Below are 13176 nucleotides of genomic sequence, written 5' to 3' on the forward strand. Positions count from 1 at the left end.
TGTTGCTCAAGCCCCTCCCTTTCCAAAAAGTTTGTTTGTTGGCCAGAAATAGGTATTTAGGCGATACTTTAGTAGAAACTAATGTTTTTGGGCCCAGCTCATTTGTGAATGGTGGGTGTGTGTGTGTGGGGGAGATGTTTTCTTGTGGTCGAGTCCATACAATGAAACCTGTTGAATCATCCAGTGGAAAAAAACAGTTGAAAATATCAGTCATATTTATCAGTCGAATATATCAGTCAGTTGGTCAATATTAAGAAGCAATGGCAGTCGGTCAATATTAAGATGCAATGGCAGTGAACTAAGATAAAAGAGTAGCCCAGTCAAGCTAGTCATAGCCCCCCCCCTCCCAATTACTAGTTTCAATTTCAATTTTTCAGGCAAAACTAGACTGATAATTAGGTACTTTGGTGATAAAAATGTACAGAGTAACATTTTCGGCCCCTACCCCCTATAAAATAGAATCCTACATATGCCCTCGCTGTACTTAATAGGGGATGGGGTGTGCGCGCAAGGTGAAGGTGAAGGTGAAGGTGGTGGTGGTGGTGGTGGGTGTTATTTGATGTGGCTTCGTCAAGACTATAATACCAACCAAATATTTCAGTCGATTAAGTCAGTCGTATTTATCAGTCGAATATGAATATATCAGTCATATATATATATATATAACATCATATCCATTCACACAATATTAAGCTGATCGAGTGGCAGTGAACTATAAGATAATACAGATTAGCCCAAAATAAGGCATTAAGGCAATACTTAAGTAGTCAGTAGATAGCTAGTAATAGACCTACATCCCCCACCCTGCAAGATCCGTCTGAATTGAGTATAGCGCTCATAGTCAGGGAGTGGGGTGGGGAATAAAACCGGTCAAATCTCTCAGTCGAATAAATCAGTCTGTAAAATGAGCTAAATACCTCATTCGATAAAACCAGTCAAATAATCCAATCGATAAAATATTAGTCAAGAAAACTAGTCAAGGAATTTAGTCAAGGAATTCAGCCGAAAAAACAAACAGCCAGATAGGCCTATAATTCAGTCGAATAATCCAGTCGCTTAATATGACGAGGAAAAACGTCAAGCTTGACTTTATTAAGCAGTGGTGGCAGTAACTAAGATTACAGCATGTAGCCTACTCCTCTATAAATACCTCCACATCGTTGTCTTTATTCCGAAGCGACTAGATACTATGGTGTCATCAGTTGTATGCATCGGACACAGACTAAAAACAAGTTGTTTATAGTACACTACGGCCATTGTTTTCAGTCGATAACCTCAGTCGTTGACCCTTAACCCTAGATGACGACCTTACTCGCAAAGAGGGTTCAACAGCTTGTTTAGGGGATTTCTATTGAAGGAAAATCTCAATAAAGTTTTGATTTCAACTGTCAGATTAAATAATATTGAGCGACTTGTTTATTCGACCGAAGTATGCGACTGAACTTTTCGACTGGGTTATTCGACTGAACTAACTGACTGACTTTATCGACTGGACGAGGCCACATGAAAATGTCAAATACCTCACCCCCCCCACCCCCGCCCCACCCCATCCCCTTTCTTCGTTCATATCATATATAGGGACTCTATTCTTTTCGAGGCGGACAAGGACAGCTGTCTGGTCGTTCGGATGGGACGAAAAACCGAGGTCCCGTGTATATATTGGAGTGGACGTAAAAGATCCCTTGACAGATGGAATTCGATATAAGAGTAGGCCGTAGTGCCGCTGTCCGGGCAAAATTTCCCTCATCGCAGAGTGTATGGCGTTTGCCCGTCTTCATTAGCCCAGTTCCAAGCAGAACAGTAGGACGTTAAAACACCATTTCATTTCTTTTCATTTCTTGAAACTAGTTGGGAAGTCCCCCGGTCCCAACCCCATGCCCCCGGCTCCTTCAGTTATGGCTACGAACATGATTTGCTACCATATTATCTTAGCCCGCTGCCACCGCTGCTTAATATTGAGCGACTTGTTTATTCGACTGAACTATTCGACTGATTTATTCGACTGAACTTTTCGACTGGTTTATTCGACTGGATTATTCGACTGAACTAACTGACTGATTTTATCGACTGGACGAGGCCACATGAAAATGTCAAATACCTCATCCCCCCCCCCACCCCCGCCCCACCCCATCCCCTTTCTTCGTTCATATCATATATAGGGACTCTATTCTTTTCGAGGCGGACAAGGACAGCTGTCTAGTCTTTCGGATGGGACGAAAAACCGAGGTCCCGTGTATACATTGGAGTGGATGTAAAAGATCCCTTTGACAGATGGAATTCGATATAAGAGTAGGCCGTAGTGCCGCTGTCCGGGCAAAATTTCCCTCGTCGCACAGTGTATGGCGTCTGCCCGTCTTCATTAGCCCAGTTCCAAGCAGAACAGTAGGACGTTAAAACCCCATTTCATTTCTTTTCATTTCTTGAAACTAGTTGGGAAGCCCCCCGGTCCCTACCCCATGCCCCGGCTCCTTCAGCTATGTCTACGAGCATGATTTGCTACCATATTATCTTAGCCCGCTGCTTAATATTGAGCGACTTGTTTATTCGACTGAATTACTCGACTGAAGTATTCGACTGGTTTATTCGACTGAACTTTTCGACTGAATTATTCGACTGGTTTATTCGACTGGATTATTCGACTGAACTAACTGACTGGTTTTATCGACTGGACGAGGCCACATGAAAATGTCAAATACCTCATCCCACGCACCCCCGCCCCACCCCATCCCCTTTCTTCGTTCATATCATATATAGGGACTCTATTCTTTTCGAGGCGGACAAGGACAGCTGTCTAGTCGTTCGGATGGGACGAAAAACCGAGGTCCCGTGTCCACATTGACGTGGTCGTAAAAGATCCCTTTGACAGATGGAATTCGATATAAGAGTAGGCCGTAGTGCCGCTGTCCGGGCAAAATTTCCCTCATCGCACAGTGTATGGCGTCTGCCCGTCTTCATTAGCCCAGTTCCAAGCAGAACAGAAGGACGTTAAACCCCATTTCATTTCTTTTCATTTCTTGAAACTAGTTGGGAAGCCCCCCGGTCCCTACCCCATGCCCCCGGCTCCTTCAGCTATGGCTACGAGCATGATTTGCTACTATATTATCTTAGCCCGCTGCCACCGCTGCTTAATATTGAGCGACTTGTTTATTCGACTGAATTATTCGACTGGATTATTCGACTGAATTATTCGACTGAACTATTCGACTGGTTTATTCGACTGAACTTTTCGACTGAATTATTCGACTGGTTTATTCGACTGGATTATTCGACTGAACTAACTGACTGGTTTTATCGACTGGACGAGGCCACATGAAAATGTCAAATACCTCATCCCCCCCCCCCCCCACCCCCGCCCCACCCCATCCCCTTTCTTTGTTTATATCATATATAGGGACTCTATTCTTTTCGAGGCGGACAAGGACAGCTGTCTAGTCTTTCGGATGGGACGAAAAACCGAGGTCCCGTGTCTACATTGGAGTGGACGTAAAAGATCCCTTTGACAGATGGAATTCGATATAAGAGTAGGCCGTAGTGCCGCTGTCCGGGCAAAATTTCCCTCATCGCACAGTGTATGGCGTCTGCCCGTCTTCATTAGCCCAGTTCCAAGCAGAACAGAAGGACGTTAAACCCCATTTCATTTCTTTTCATTTCTTGAAACTAGTTGGGAAGCCCCCCGGTCACTACCCCATGCCCCCGGCTCCTTCAGCTATGGCTACGAGCATGATTTGCTACTATATTATCTTAGCCCGCTGCCACCGCTGCTTAATATTGAGCGACTTGTTTATTCGACTGAATTATTCGACTGGATTATTCGACTGAACTATTCGACTGGTTTATTCGACTGAACTTTTCGACTGAATTATTCGACTGGTTTATTCGACTGGATTATTCGACTGAACTAACTGACTGATTTTATCGACTGGACGAGGCCACATGAAAATGTCAAATACCTCATCCCCCCCCACCCCCGCCCCACCCCATCCGTTTCTTCGTTTATATCATATATAGGGACTCTATTCTTTTCGAGGCGGACAAGGACAGCTGTCTAGTCTTTCGGATGAGACGAAAAACCGAGGTCCCGTGTCTACATTGGAGTGGACGTAAAAGATCCCTTTGACAGATGGAATTCGATATAAGAGTAGGCCGTAGTGCCGCTGTCCGGGCAAAATTTCCCTCATCGCACAGTGTATGGCGTCTGCCCGTTTTCATTAGCCCAGTTCCAAGCAGAACAGTAGGACGTTAAAACCCCATTTCATTTCTTTTCATTTCTTGAAACTAGTTGGGAAGCCCCCCGGTCACTACCCCATGCCCCCGGCTCCTTCAGCTATGGCTACGAGCATGATTTGCTACTATATTATCTTAGCCCGCTGCCACCGCTGCTTAATATTGAGCGACTTGTTTATTCGACTGAATTATTCGACTGGATTATTCGACTGAATTATTCGACTGAACTATTCGACTGGTTTATTCGACTGAACTTTTCGACTGAATTATTCGACTGGTTTATTCGACTGGATTATTCGACTGAACTAACTGACTGGTTTTATCGACTGGACGAGGCCACATGAAAATGTCAAATACCTCATACCCCCCACCCCCGCCCCACCCCACCCCCTTTCTTCGTTTATATCATATATAGGGACTCTATTCTTTTCGAGGCGGACAAGGACAGCTGTCTAGTCTTTCGGATGGGACGAAAAACCGAGGTCCCGTGTCTACATTGGAGTGGACGTAAAAGATCCCTTTGACAGATGGAATTCGATATAAGAGTAGGCCGTAGTGCCGCTGTCCGGGCAAAATTTCCCTCATCGCACAGTGTATGGCGTCTGCCCGTCTTCATTAGCCCAGTTCCAAGCAGAACAGAAGGACGTTAAACCCCATTTCATTTCTTTTCATTTCTTGAAACTAGTTGGGAAGCCCCCCGGTCCCTACCCCATGCCCCCGGCTCCTTCAGCTATGGCTACGAGCATGATTTGCTACTATATTATCTTAGCCCGCTGCCACCGCTGCTTAATATTGAGCGACTTGTTTATTCGACTGAATTATTCGACTGGATTATTCGACTGAATTATTCGACTGAACTATTCGACTGGTTTATTCGACTGAACTTTTCGACTGAATTATTCGACTGGTTTATTCGACTGGATTATTCGACTGAACTAACTGACTGATTTTATCGACTGGACGAGGCCACATGAAAATGTCAAATACCTCATCCCCCCCCACCCCGCCCCACCCCATCCGTTTCTTCGTTTATATCATATATAGGGACTCTATTCTTTTCGAGGCGGACAAGGACAGCTGTCTAGTCTTTCGGATGAGACGAAAAACCGAGGTCCCGTGTCTACATTGGAGTGGACGTAAAAGATCCCTTTGACAGATGGAATTCGATATAAGAGTAGGCCGTAGTGCCGCTGTCCGGGCAAAATTTCCCTCATCGCACAGTGTATGGCGTCTGCCCGTCTTCATTAGCCCAGTTCCAAGCAGAACAGTAGGACGTTAAAACCCCATTTCATTTCTTTTCATTTCTTGAAACTAGTTGGGAAGCCCCCCGGTCACTACCCCATGCCCCCGGCTCCTTCAGCTATGGCTACGAGCATGATTTGCTACTATATTATCTTAGCCCGCTGCCACCGCTGCTTAATATTGAGCGACTTGTTTATTCGACTGAATTATTCGACTGGATTATTCGACTGAATTATTCGACTGAATTATTCGACTGAACTATTCGACTGGTTTATTCGACTGAACTTTTCGACTGAATTATTCGACTGGTTTATTCGACTGGATTATTCGACTGAACTAACTGACTGGTTTTATCGACTGGACGAGGCCACATGAAAATGTCAAATACCTCATCCCCCCCCCACCCCCGCCCCACCCCATCCCCTTTCTTCGTTTATATCATATATAGGGACTCTATTCTTTTCGAGGCGGACAAGGACAGCTGTCTAGTCTTTCGGATGGGACGAAAAACCGAGGTCCCGTGTCTACATTGGAGTGGACGTAAAAGATCCCTTTGACAGATGGAATTCGATATAAGAGTAGGCCGTAGTGCCGCTGTCCGGGCAAAATTTCCCTCATCGCACAGTGTATGGCGTCTGCCCGTCTTCATTAGCCCAGTTCCAAGCAGAACAGAAGGACGTTAAACCCCATTTCATTTCTTTTCATTTCTTGAAACTAGTTGGGAAGCCCCCCGGTCACTACCCCATGCCCCCGGCTCCTTCAGCTATGGCTACGAGCATGATTTGCTACTATATTATCTTAGCCCGCTGCCACCGCTGCTTAATATTGAGCGACTTGTTTATTCGACTGAATTATTCGACTGAACTATTCGACTGGTTTATTCGACTGAACTTTTCGACTGAATTATTCGACTGGTTTATTCGACTGGATTATTCGACTGAACTAACTGACTGATTTTATCGACTGGACGAGGCCACATGAAAATGTCAAATACCTCATCCCCCCCCACCCCCGCCCCACCCCATCCGTTTCTTCGTTTATATCATATATAGGGACTCTATTCTTTTCGAGGCGGACAAGGACAGCTGTCTAGTCTTTCGGATGAGACGAAAAACCGAGGTCCCGTGTCTACATTGGAGTGGACGTAAAAGATCCCTTTGACAGATGGAATTCGATATAAGAGTAGGCCGTAGTGCCGCTGTCCGGGCAAAATTTCCCTCATCGCACAGTGTATGGCGTCTGCCCGTCTTCATTAGCCCAGTTCCAAGCAGAACAGTAGGACGTTAAAACCCCATTTCATTTCTTTTCATTTCTTGAAACTAGTTGGGAAGCCCCCCGGTCCCTACCCCATGCCCCCGGCTCCTTCAGCTATGGCTACGAGCATGATTTGCTACTATATTATCTTAGCCCGCTGCCACCGCTGCTTAATATTGAGCGACTTGTTTATTCGACTGGATTATTCGACTGAACTATTCGACTGGTTTATTCGACTGAACTTTTCGACTGAATTATTCGACTGGTTTATTCGACTGGATTATTCGACTGAACTAACTGACTGGTTTTATCGACTGGACGAGGCCACATGAAAATGTCAAATACCTCATCCCCCCCACCCCCGCCCCACCCCATCCCCTTTCTTCGTTCATATCATATATAGGGACTCTATTCTTTTCGAGGCGGACAAGGACAGCTGTCTAGTCGTTCGGATGGGACGAAAAACCGAGGTCCCGTGTCCACATTGACGTGGTCGTAAAAGATCCCTTTGACAGATGGAATTCGATATAAGAGTAGGCCGTAGTGCCGCTGTCCGGGCAAAATTTCCCTCATCGCACAGTGTATGGCGTATGCCCGTCTTCATTAGCCCAGTTCCAAGCAGAACAGTAGGACGTTAAAACCCCATTTCATTTCTTTTCATTTCTTGAAACTAGTTGGGAAGCCCCCCGGTCTCTACCCCATGCCCCGGCTCCTTCAGCTATGTCTAAGAGCATGATTTGCTACCATATCATCTTAGCCCACTGCCACCGCTGCTTAATATTGAGCGACTTGTTTATTCGACTGAATTATTCGACTGAAGTATTCGACTGAACTATTCGACTGGTTTATTCGACTGAATTATTCGACTGGTTTATTCGACTGGATTATTCGACTGAACTAACTGACTGATTTTATCGACTGGACGAGGCCACATGATAATGTCAAATACCTCATCCCCATCGCCCCCCTAACCCAACATATCATATATAGGGACTCTATTCTTTTGGAGGTGGACAAGGACAGATGTCTAGTCGTTCGGATGGGACGAAAAACCGAGGTCCCGTGTACACATTGGCGTGCACTTAAAAGATGGGGGCATATGGGGATGAGGGAAAAAGTCAAGCATGACTTTATTAAGCCGCGGTGGCAATAACTAAGATAACACCTTAAAGTTTTAATTTGAACAATCAAATTTGAACATGAGGGGACGTAAAAAATAAACAAAAACAATGATAAAAGATATTGGAATTAGTGCGTTTTTTCTTTAACTTATACAGATTACAAACGATTCCAAAATTTTAATAAGCCATCGACCGGTTTATTCGACTGACTATTTGTTTTGGACTTAGGGTCGACTCAAATTTGTTATCAGTCGTTTGAGTTCGCTGATAATTTCGACAGCCATGACGAGAACAATAAACTAGAGTTAGCTCCCTTCGTTTGGGAGAAATCATTGTGTCGATTAGAAAATAGTTCGACCTTGACATTGACCTAAATAAAGATAATTCAGTGGAGAAACGTCATCTAATGCTTATGGTAGATGTTTCAGATTGTAAAATCAATTGTGCATAAGAGTAGGGTGACCCACGCACCTACAGAAATACAGTCAACCGCTGATAGTTCGAGACTACCACTGAAGCGTGCACATTCGCCGTGTCGAGGCCAACTTTCTGACAGTATGATACTATAAATAGCCATGGCACGTGCAATTCTCTACAAATCTATCAACTATTACAGCCGTAAAAAAATTATTGTTGACGATTTTGAAAAGCAGTAAAATTAAGCTTCTTGGTTATTACAGCAGATTTAGAAATTACGTTCGTTTCATTTTTTAAATCGCTTTATCATTAACTGTACCGTTAAGAGCGGCATCTTTTGGTTTAGTACAAATAATATCTCTGAAACACTCGGGTTAGACAGGAACATGATACTATCAGTAGTTTCATTTTACTTTTAAAAGCTTCTTAAAACAATTGTTGAGCTAGCTAACCTGCTCATTTCTAAATTCAATTTCTTGTTCTAGCTTTCTGTTATGTTTCGTAAAAAAGTAGTCTTGATTATCCCGACCTGTCAATCAGCCCTAGAATGGTCGATAGACTGGTTAAGCGAGACTAATTTCAAAACAAGGACACGTAACCTATCTTTTCGACCCTAAGTCCAAATCAAATAGTCAGTCGAATAAACCGGTCGATGGCTTATTAAAATTTTGGAATCGTTTGTAATCAGTATAAGTTAAAGAAAAAACACACTAATTCCAATATCTTTTATCATTGTTTTTGTTTATTTTTTTACGTCCCCTCATGTTCAAATTTGATTGTTCAAATTAAAACTTTAAGGTGTTATTGCCACCGCGGCTTAATAAAGTCATGCTTTACTTTTTCCCTCATCCCCATATGCCCCCATCTTTTAAGTGCACGCCAATGTGTACACGGGACCTCGGTTTTTCGTCCCATCCGAACGACTAGACATCTGTCCTTGTCCACCTCCAAAAGAATATAGAGTCCCTATATATGATATGTTGGGTTAGGGGGGCATATGGGGATGAGGTATTTGACATTATCATGTGGCCTCGTCCCGTCGATAAAATCAGTCAGTTAGTTCAGTCGATAACATCAGTCAGTTAGTTCATGCTCGTCCCATCCGAACGACTAGACAGCTGTCCTTGTTCGCCTCGAAAAGAATAGAGTCAATATATATGATATGAACATGGAAAGGGGATGCGATGGGGGGGGGGGGCGTGTCGGAATGAGGTATTTGACATTTTCATGTGGCCTCGTCCAGTCGATAAAATCAGTCAGTTAGTTCAGTTCAATAATCCAGTCGAATAAACCAGTCGAAAAGTTCAGTCGAATACTTCAGTCGAATAGTTCAGTCGAATAAACAAGTCGCTCAATATTCAGCAGCGGTGGCAGTGGGCTAAGATAATATAGTAGCAAATCATGCTCGTAGCCATAGCTGAAGGAGCCGGGGCATGGGGTAGGGACCGGGGGGCTTCCCAACTAATTTCAAGAAATGAAAAGAAATGAAATGGGGTTTTAACGTCCTACACTGTTCTGCTTGGAACTGGGCTAATGAAGACGGGCATACGCCATACACTGTGCGATGAGGGAAATTTTGCCCGGACAGCGGCACTACGGCATACTCTTATATCGAATTCCATCTGTCAAGGGATCTTTTACGTCCACGCCAATGTATACACGGGACCTCGGTTTTTCGTCCCATCCGAAAGACTAGACAGCTGTCCTTGTCCGCCTCGAAAAGAATAGAGTCCATATATATGATTTGAACGAAGAAAGGGGATGGGGTGGGGCGGGGGGGGCGGGGTTTGAGGTATTTGACATTTTCATGTGGCCTCGTCCAGTCGATAAAATCAGTCAGTTAGTTCAGTCGAATAATCCAGTCGAATAATCCAGTCGAATAATTCAGTCGAAAAGTTCAGTCGAATACTTCAGTCGAATAGTTCAGTCGAATAATTCAGTCGAATAATCCAGTCGAATAATCCAGTCGAATAAACCAGTCGAATAATTCAGTCGAAAAGTTCAGTCGAATACTTCAGTCGAATAGTTCAGTCGAATAATTCAGTCGAATAATTCAGTCGAATAATCAAGTCGAATAATTCAGTCGTATAAACAAGTCGCTCAATATTAAGCAGCGGTGGCAGCGGGCTAAGATAATTAGTAGCAAATCATGCTCGTAGCCATAGCTGAAGGAGCCGGGGGCATGGGGTAGGGACCTGGGGGTTTCCCAACTAGTTTCAAGAAATGAAAAGAAATGAAATGGGGTTTTAACGTCCTACTGTTCTGCTTGGAACTGGGCTAATGAAGACGGGCATACGCTATACACTGTGCAATGAGGGAAATTTTGCTCCGACAGCGGCACTACGGCATACTCTTATATCGAATTCCATCTGTCAAGGGATCTTTTACGTCCACGCCAATGTATACACGGGACCTCGGTTTTTCGTCCCATCCGAAAGACTAGACAGCTGTCCTTGTCCGCCTCGAAAAGAATACAGTCCCTATATATGATATGAACGAAGAAAGGGGATGGGGTGGGGCGGCGGGGGGTGTGTGTCGGGATGTGGTATTTGACATTTTCATGTGGCCTCGTCCAGTCGATAAAATCAGTCAGTTAGTTCAGTCGAATAATTCAGTCGAATAAACCAGTCGAATACTTCAGTCGAAAAGTTCAGTCGAATACTTCAGTCGAATAGTTCAATCGAATAGTTCAATCGAATAATTCAGTCGAATAAACAAGTCGCTCAATATTAAGTAGCGCTGGCAGCGGGCTAAGATAATTATTAGCAAATCATGCTCGTAGCCATAGCTGAAGGAGTCGGGGGCATGGGGTAGGGACCTGGGGGCTTCCCAACTAGTTTCAAGAAATGAAAAGAAATGAAATGGGGTTTTAACGTCCTACTGTTCTGCTTGGAACTGGGCTAATGAAGACGGGCATACGCCATACACTGTGGGATGAGGGAAATTTTGCCCGGACAGCGGCACTACGGCATACTCTTATATCGAATTCCATCTGTCAAGGGATCTTTTACGTCCACGCCAATGTATACACGGGACCTTGGTTTTTCGTCCCATCCGAAAGACTAGACAGCTGTCCTTGTCCGCCTCGAAAAGAATAGAGTCCCTATATATGATATGAACGAAGAAAGGGGATGGGGTGGGGCGGGGGGGGGGGGGTGTGTGAGGTATTTGACATTTTCATGTGGCCTCGTCCAGTCGATAAAATCAGCCAGTTAGTTCAGTCGAATAATCCAGTCGAATAAACCAGTCGAATAATTCAGTCGAGAAGTTCAGTCGAATACTTCAGTCGAATACTTCAGTCGAATAATTCAGTCGAATAATCCAGTCGAATAATTCAGTCGAATAAACAAGTCGCTCAATATTAAGCAGCGGTGGCAGCGGGCTAAGATAATTAGTAGCAAATCATGCTCGTAGCTATAGCTGAAGGAGCCGGGGGCATGGGGCCTCGTCCAGTCGATAAAATCAGTCAGTTAGTTCAGTCGATAACATCAGTCAGTTAGTTCATGCTCGTCCCATCCGAACGACTAGACAGCTGTCCTTGTCCGCCTCGAAAAGTATAGAGTCAATATATATGATATGAACATGGAAAGGGGATGCGATGGGGCGGGGGGGGGGGGGGGGGAAGGGCGTGTCGGGATGAGGTATTTGACATTTTCATGTGGCCTCGTCCAGTCGATAAAATCAGTCAGTTAGTTCAGTCGAATAATCCAGTCGAATAAACCAGTCGAATAATTCAGTCGAAAAGTTCAGTCGAATATTATCTTTCATAAAATATAAACATTTTTCTGGCACATTGATATCTTCTTTCTAAATCGTAAGGTATAAGAGGGGTGGGGGTAGCCGACATTGAGGCTATATTAATATAAGATGTTGTCATTTGCATCAGCGAAATTCTGTACGAAAAATCAAATTCCAAGTATATTGTCAGACACCATTTAATAGAGGAATGTACTACCTTTCAGAAAATATAATTATTTTCCTGGCACATTAATATCTACAGGGTGAATTGTAAGGTATAAGAGGGGTGGGGTAGCATACCTTGAGACGGTATTTATACGGGATGCTGTCATTTGCGGCAACGAAATGCTATATGAAAAATCAAATTCCAAGTATATTGTCACATACCATTTAATAGAGGAATGTATTATCTTTCAGAAAATGTAACCATTTTCTTGGCACATTAATATCTGCAGGGTGAATTGTAAGGTATAAGAGGGGTGGGGTAGCAAACCTTGAGACGGTATTTATACGGGATCCTGCCATTTGCGGCAACGAAATGATATATAAAAAATCAAATTCCAAGTATAATATCATATACTATTTAAAAGAGAAATTTATTATCGTTTATAAAATGTAATCATTTTTCTGGCACATTAATATCTACAGGGTGAATTGTAAAGTATAAGAGGGGTGGGGTAGCAGACCTCGAGGCCATATTGATATAGGATGCTGTCTTGTCGCAGTGGAATGCAATATGAAAAATCAAATTCCAACTATATTATCACATACCATTTGAAAGAACAATTTATTATCTTTCATAAAATATAAACATTATCCTTATAAGACATATAGAAATAGATTTCACTAAAAATAAAACACACTTATATGGATATACTACTTCTGAATTTATTAACATGCTACGTTTCGATACACATACAGATATCGTTTTCAAGCAAATAATGATAATCAACAGTAAATGTGGTACAATATATAGGTAACAAGTGGAAACCATTTAACAGAATAATCAATACTATCAACAACGCATTATCAAGATCAAAGAAGTTATATGAATTAACATGATGAAAGAATAACACTAATAATACAAAAGGAAGAGATTAGAGGATAATTGACTACTAATAATACAAAAGGAAGAGATTAGAGGATGATTGACTACATGAAACCGTAACATCAAGACGCT

General features: G+C 43.3%; 1 protein-coding gene across 3 annotated transcripts in view; it reads right to left on the reverse strand.

The window, feature by feature from the left end:
* Positions 1-13176, reverse strand: part of LOC126810913 (uncharacterized) — a 51307-nt gene that overhangs the window by 34302 nt on the left and 3829 nt on the right. Inside the window, exon 1 of one of the 3 annotated variants that reach the window (XM_050536285.2) lies at positions 12860-12973. The exons of the other annotated variants lie outside the window; for them this stretch is intronic. The gene's annotated coding sequence lies outside the window, so the exon portion shown is untranslated. Of the gene's footprint in view, positions 1-12859; positions 12974-13176 lie in introns of those variants that run through there. 3 annotated transcript variants of the gene reach the window in all.

The sequence above is a fragment of the Patella vulgata genome, chromosome 2 (assembly GCF_932274485.2).
Source record: "Patella vulgata chromosome 2, xgPatVulg1.2, whole genome shotgun sequence".
Lineage (NCBI taxonomy): Eukaryota > Metazoa > Mollusca > Gastropoda > Patellidae > Patella > Patella vulgata.